The 6929-nt window shown below is 43.6% G+C and overlaps 1 long non-coding RNA gene across 1 annotated transcript; it reads left to right on the top strand.

Moving 5' to 3' along the window:
- The first annotated feature begins 382 nt into the window (after window positions 1–382).
- Window positions 383–3387, top strand: LOC135980222 (uncharacterized). Its single transcript, XR_010597397.1, has 4 exons — window positions 383–521; window positions 1638–1746; window positions 1849–1918; window positions 3240–3387. It is a non-coding gene; the product is annotated as an uncharacterized LOC135980222 (long non-coding RNA).
- Window positions 3388–6929: the final 3542 nt, after the last annotated feature.

The raw sequence follows: 6929 nt of genomic DNA, 5'->3' as shown, positions 1-6929 counted from the left end.
CTCTTGGGAATGTTCTACACTGGGGATGCCAAGAGCGGAGGAGGAAATAGTGGGGAGGTTTTGCAGCTAGTTTGCAGCACCAGAGCTGGGCTGAAGAGCTGACCCTTGGTCTATTTTTAACCAGATATTTTTTCTGGATGTAATATTTACCTTTATATATTTGGGTTAATTTCAGCATCGGATGATCAATGTACAATATTACTGTCTTCAAGGGCAAAATGGCTTGAATGTTAGATATTGCAGATGGCTCAGTCAAGCCATACCATGGGCATGCACTTACCATGGATGGATCTGGATCCTTCATTGCAGTGTTTTAGACTCAGCCATTGTTTCTAGCTCCTGTTTGTCCATACAGTACCCCATTTATTCACACTGGACTTTTGCAGTTTCTGAGAATAAAGCATTGTGCCACCCCTCTTCTGTGGATTCTCTCTCAACCAGCGCTGCTACAGAGGACCATGTGTCCATGGGCGGATGGGCTGCACGAAAAGCATTGAAAGTTATTGAACATGTTGAACAAGGTAAAATTAAGACACTGATTTTTAGACAGATCTACTGTATTGTAACTAGGTTAAAACTAAATGCCTTTCTTCTACATGGCATCGTGTTTTTTTAAAAATGGACCCTTCAGTCGTTTTAAAGAAGTCTTTTAAGATATTGTCTTAAGTTATTACTTTAATTTCTTTCTAGCAGAAATATTATTGAGATGAATGTAATTAGTGTGTTTCATAGAAACAAAACGGCTTATCAAAGAGACACTAAGCCAAAATTCTTCCATTCATCTTTGTCTTGAAAGATTAAAGTTGTAACTTCTTTAAAATACAAATTTCAGCTGTTGCTGGAAGAACACAATACATACCACAAAAACCAATATGTACAATTTGCTCGTACATGGATTTATACAGTGGAGTGCTTTGAAGCTGTAGAGATCTCTAAAAATACTAAGGATTATCATTTTGTACATTCAGCAAAGTGAACGTGTAACTAGAGAAAACAATGTGTCTTAGGTAACATTTTCCTTAGGTGAATTTGGCCATTGTGTAAGTGAGGGACAAATGCCACTGTCTAGACAGGGAGACATTGTGCAAGCTTTTCCAATACATATGTGTCTAGATCTTTTAGTTCTACCAGAGTTCTCATACTAATGAGAAGTGGGCCTGAACCAAACTCCATCGCTGGACACCCCAGCACACCTGGGAGTTTCAAAACTGGATCTGAATTCTACAGCTCAGGCCCATCGCTACATCTAATTCAGTTCTGGGGAAGGGCTCTGATTTCGAAGGTCTCTGTTTTGGGGTGTACCTTGGAGTACACCATGAGCGCTGAGCAGCCAGCATGCTAGTTGAAGACAACGGGCGCTCTGAGCACTTAGAACCTTGAAAAGTCAGGCTCAGCATGTTTGGACATTCAAAATCAGAGACTGTTTTTAAGTATCGGCCGGAACCGCCATCTGTTTCCCCATCTATTAAATGGGTCTTCTGTTTATCTGCCTCAATTAAACTTTGCATAGCACTTTGAAGTTGTGAGGTACTAAGTAACAGTAACAAACTCCTTTTAGAGGTTCTCCAAATGTAAACGTACAATGAGTTGTACATCTTAAAACCCACTATCCCGCCTTTCACTGTTTGGTTTCCTAGTGTTGGCCATTGAACTTCTTGCAGCCTGCCAGGGCATTGAGTTCCTACGCCCCCTGAGAACAACCACCCCATTGGAGAAAGTCTATGACCTTGTGCGCTCTGTTGTAAGGTAAAATCAGATAACGTTTTCCCAAAGGTTACAGCTTTGAAGACCTGCTAACTACAGTGTTGGTTAATGTTTGGCTAATGTTCTCAATTTGTCTCCTTTCAGGCCTTGGCTAAAGGATCGCTTCATGGCCCCAGACATTGAGGCAGCTCACAGGCTGCTTGTGGAGCAGAAGGCAGGTGTTGATACTGGCATTTGTACAGTAGCTCATTCCTTACGAAGAGATCTGTAGTTCTTTTTTTAAAATGGCCCTTGATGCATCAGGGGAAAAACAGCTTTTCTCCTCACATGCATGATTTAATTACCATCATCTCTGAAGGAATATGTGTGGAGATTTTACTTTGTCATAGTCTTTTAAAGGGACGCTTTTAGTTTAAAAATAATATATTTTAAAATGAGTCCCGTCCGTTGTGTTATGGATAAATGACATAGGTTATGGAAACTGACAGGTCTTTACAAATATCAGCCCAGTCCTGCAATGAGCCCCATGAAGGTAGTCTCCTGCATCCACATGGAGCCCCATTAAAGTCAGTGGAACTATGGACACTTGCTGAGTACTATCCATGGGGAGCTCGTTGCAGGACAGGGGCCAGGGAGTAGGAGGATAGTCCATAGCCCAAAGAGCTTGTTACCCAATTCAAGACCAGATATAAGAGAGGGCCTGGCAAACTATAGGAGCGCAAGGATGAGAGAACAGCAATGAGGATATGCATTAACACAGCCCTACTGTGTGCTCGGCTAGAGGGTTCGGAACCCACTTTGGTTTTTTACAGTTGTAAAATATAACTAACAGAAGAATGAGCGAGAGAGGGAGAGATGAGGTTCCTACTGACCTATCAAACTATTTGCAGCCATATGGACCCTAATAGCCCACCAGTCTTTAGCCCTGCTAGGGGGAATGATAAAGGAGAAAAAGGAAAACTTTCCAACCTTTAGGTTCCTTTGTAAATCCGAGCCCCAAAGTCTGCTCAGATCTGCCATTCCTTGCCAGTGCTGCCCATCACTGACCTTTCTTGGCCATGCCAGTCTTCCATTCCATGCTACCTTGGCTCCTGCATGACAAGGTGCTTTCTGTCAGACACCAGGGACACATCCCTACCAGCTCCTATCCCTTCCTAGGACATCACCTGGGTACTAAGAGATGCAATGCCTCCTCCCACCTGAGAAAACTCACCTTGCACCAGTCAGGACCGTAGCTATATACCATTCCCTTGCAACTGCACCTAGATCCCCCTTTACCCAGCAAAACTGTAATGTCCCTACAGATTCCTGTGCTCAGTACCAGTCTCGCTCTTCAGCAATCATCTCTGACCCTATGTCTATTTCAGATTGCCACATGCAATTTATTTCTGTATATCTATTACAGTCAGTTAATTATGCCCTGCTCGTGTCTGCACAGGGTTCTCTGATCTTGGGAATTGACATGTGACTCAGTTTGAACATAAAATCTTTCAGCCTTCACGTCTGACTCTGCTATTGCTCTTTCTGTCCTGTAGGTTTGGGAAGTAGCTGTACCTTACATTGAAAAATATAGACGGGAGCATATTCCTGAATCAAGACCTGTTTCACCCACAGCCTTTTCTCTGGATTCATTGAGAATGAATAAATGTGTTGGGACTGATCACAGTGATCAGGATTAACTTTAATGTGCTATGAAGTCTGGTACATAGAAAATCCTTTCCAGTGCTTTCTCTGATGGAGATTGTTTTATTATGATACAACATGGTTTCTTCCTGGGATATAATGAAGTATGTGTAGGTAGTTGTCTCACCTGTAAAAAGATGGTGTCGGATTGTAGAGCGGATTCGGTTGAATTTACTGATGGTCTAATTTAAACAATGGTCTAAATACACCATTGGTACAACTCCATTGACTTCACTGGACTTGCACCTGCTAATGCTGGCCCTGAATTTGGCCAAATGAGATCAAACATGAACTAATCAGTTTAATTAGAAATGCATCAAATCATACAGTCCTTAATCAGGCAAAACTTCCACTGAAGCCAATGGAAGTTTAGCCTAAGAACTGCTTGATTTGGCCTAATATCCTTATTTACAAAAAAAAATATGTGGAATGGACATTTTACATAGTACAGAGTTGGCTAACTGCAATGGGTACTAGGAGATGCAATGCCTCCTCCCACCTGAGAAAACTCACCTTGCACCAGTCAGGACTGTAGCTATATACCATTCCCTTGCAACTGCACCTAGATCGCCCTTTACCCAGCAAAACTTGGGGGAGGGATAGCTCAGTGGTTTGAGCATTGGCCTGCTAAACCCAGGGTTGTGAGTTCAATCCTTGAGGGCGCCACTTGGGGATCTGGGGCAAATCAGTACTTGGTGCTGCTAGTGAAGCCAGGGGGTTGGACTCAATGACCTTTCAAGGTCCCTTCCAGTCCTAGGAGATGAGATATCTCCATTAATTATTATTATTTAATGGCAGAATATTACTGGGGTTACTTTTTCCTTACTGGTTTAAAAAGCAAACAAACTATGATATTCCTATAAAAAGTAAATTTTTCATGTGAATAATCCTGGCTATTAATGAATATGTAATCCACCCACTCTGCCGCTGGTGAGATAATTTTGCATTAATGTCAGTTGGAGGGGGCTGTGTTGCTAAATTCCACCCCTTTGAAAATTAAAGAGGGCACTTAAAATACAATCCAATTAATAGCTTTTGATTCTGTTTCTATTTAAACATTGTTTTGTTGTGCCATCTTTTGGGTACGGATATGGCTTTTTATTTATCTCTAGCTTTGTCAGTGTTAGTATAACTGAGGACTGGAGCACATCAAGCTAGATTTCATGCTCCTGTTTCTCTTGAGTTAGACCTTTTTGACATGCTGCATTCCAACATGAGCAAAATTGTCTGATACTTTTATCCCTATCCGTTTTACGTGCACCTCAAACACTGTGAGTTAAACAGTCCTGTGTAATGAGAGAGCATTTTATAGCAGCTTCTTCACAAATCAGAAAAGCTGTATGGACACGAATATACCAGGGGTGCTGGGACTAGGGGTGCAGTAGAACCCCCTGGTTTGAAGCAGTAACAACAACCAAATACACGGTTTCTGCTTTCAGCACCGCCCCCCCATAAAAATTGATCCGACACCCCTGCAAAACAGCACATGGATCGTTGCTCCAGAGCACACCTGCTGTGTTGTTCCCAATGGAATATACCTAACTCAGTTAGTTTTCCAGAGAATATGGAGTCACACCTAAAATAAGTATAGCCAAGCCCAGAGCCAACTTCCATGCACATCTGTATCTGTGGGGTTTTATTTCATATGTTACAATGAAAATTTGAAGCAAAAGATTAGCTCGGGGGGGAAGAAGGAGGGAGGTGAGAGAGAGAGAATGCAAGGGCCAAGAAACATTGCAAATTGCCCATCACAACGGGAAGTGGCATGGGTAAGGGACTTGGGCCATCAATGGATTTAGAAGGCCATGATCTGAAATTCTATGGTTCATCAGACATCTGCATGGAGACTTAGGCCCTGATCCAAAAAGTACTTAGGCCAGTGGCTCTCAACCTTTCCAGACAACTGTACCACTTTCAGGAGTCTGATTTGTCTTGAGTACTCCCCCCAAGTTTCATCTCACTTATAAACAACTTGCTTACAAAATCAGACATAAAAATACAAAAGTGTCATAGCACACTGTTACTGAAAAAATTGCTTACTTTCTCATTTTTATTTGGAATATAAATACTGTACTTCTATTTCAGTGTATAAGATATAGAGCATTGTATAAACAAGTCATTGTATGAAATTTTAGTTTGTACTTTTCCTATAGCCTGTTGTAAAATGAGGCAAATATCTAGATAAGTTGATGTACCCCCTGGAAGATGTCTGTGTACTCCCAGGGGTACACGTATGCCCCTGGTTGAGAACCACTGTCTTAGCCCTGGTCTACACTGGTGGGGAAGGGGGGGAAATCGATCTAAGTTATGCTACTTCAGCTACGTGAATAACGTAGCTGAAGTCGACGTACTTAGATCGACTTACCATGGTGTCTTCACCATGGTGAGTCGACTGCTGCCACTCCCCCGTTGACTCTGCCTGCATCTCTCGTGGCGCTGGAGTGCAGGAGTCAACGGGAGAGCGCTCGGGGGTTGATTTATCGCGTCTAGTCTGGACATGATAAATCGATCCCCGCTGGATTGATCGCTGCCTGCTGATCCGCCGAGTAGTGTAGACATATCCTTAGATATATAAGTCCTAAACTGTCTGATTATACCACTCTGTATAGTTAGTCATTGGACCAGAGAGAGAGAGAGAGAGCATGATTGTAGCTTGGTGGTTAGGGCATCCACCGGGAGGTGGGAGATCTCTGCTCCAATGACTCTTTAATTATTTAGCCATTGTGGAACAACTTCAACAAGAGAGACTGAGGGAGCCCCATATCAGAATACCCCACAGCTCAGTTGTTAGATCACTCTATGGAGAGAGAGGATTTGAACGGGGCAGGGAGTCACCCTTCTCCCCCTCAGCCAGAGAGGATGGAATTGAACCTGGGTCTGCCACATCCCAGGCAGGTTGTTCCACCCACTAGCTAAAAGTTAAAAGGTGGGGGCAGCGGTGGCTCCTCCTCCTCTGGCTGTTTTGTGTGGCATGAGGCAGGCACTTAACTCATTCCTGCAAGAAACAACTTAGGAGGTGGATTCACGTTTGTGGATTGCTAAACAGAGATAGGTGCTTCCCTGCAGCTGGGACTTGGGAGCCTGTCTCCATGAGGGGGCGGATCTTAGGACACCCCCTCTGGTCAGCGTCTCCCATTGGCTAATGTAGGTGCCTCCCTGCCTAGCTTGCTGGCTTTTGTGGATTGCATTCTTAGATGCCTGTCTCTCCCCATTCATTGTATATGAAGCCTAGGTGCCTAATTCAAGCTTTGTGCATTGCAAGTGGGGGTCTTGTGATATTCTAGGCACTGCGATGCTCAGCCTTGCAATGCCGAAGTCCATTTGTTGACCCAGGCCTCAGTGCCACTACACAATTCAGTCCTCACTGCTGCCTGTGGCTAAGACAACCCTCCTATGAGGGAAGCAGCATAAATATGACAGGGTGAGCATTAGCTTATGCTGTAATATTCCTCTTACGCCACCCCCGTGTGAGGGGCTGATGCTTCTGCAGAGCAGACGTCCCTGTTCACTCATCTCCGCTCCTAACACACAGAGAGCCAGCT

This window comes from Chrysemys picta, unplaced genomic scaffold (assembly GCF_011386835.1).
Source record: "Chrysemys picta bellii isolate R12L10 unplaced genomic scaffold, ASM1138683v2 scaf2268, whole genome shotgun sequence".
NCBI classification, from domain to species: domain Eukaryota; kingdom Metazoa; phylum Chordata; order Testudines; family Emydidae; genus Chrysemys; species Chrysemys picta.
This window is presented reverse-complemented; position numbering and strand designations above follow the sequence as displayed.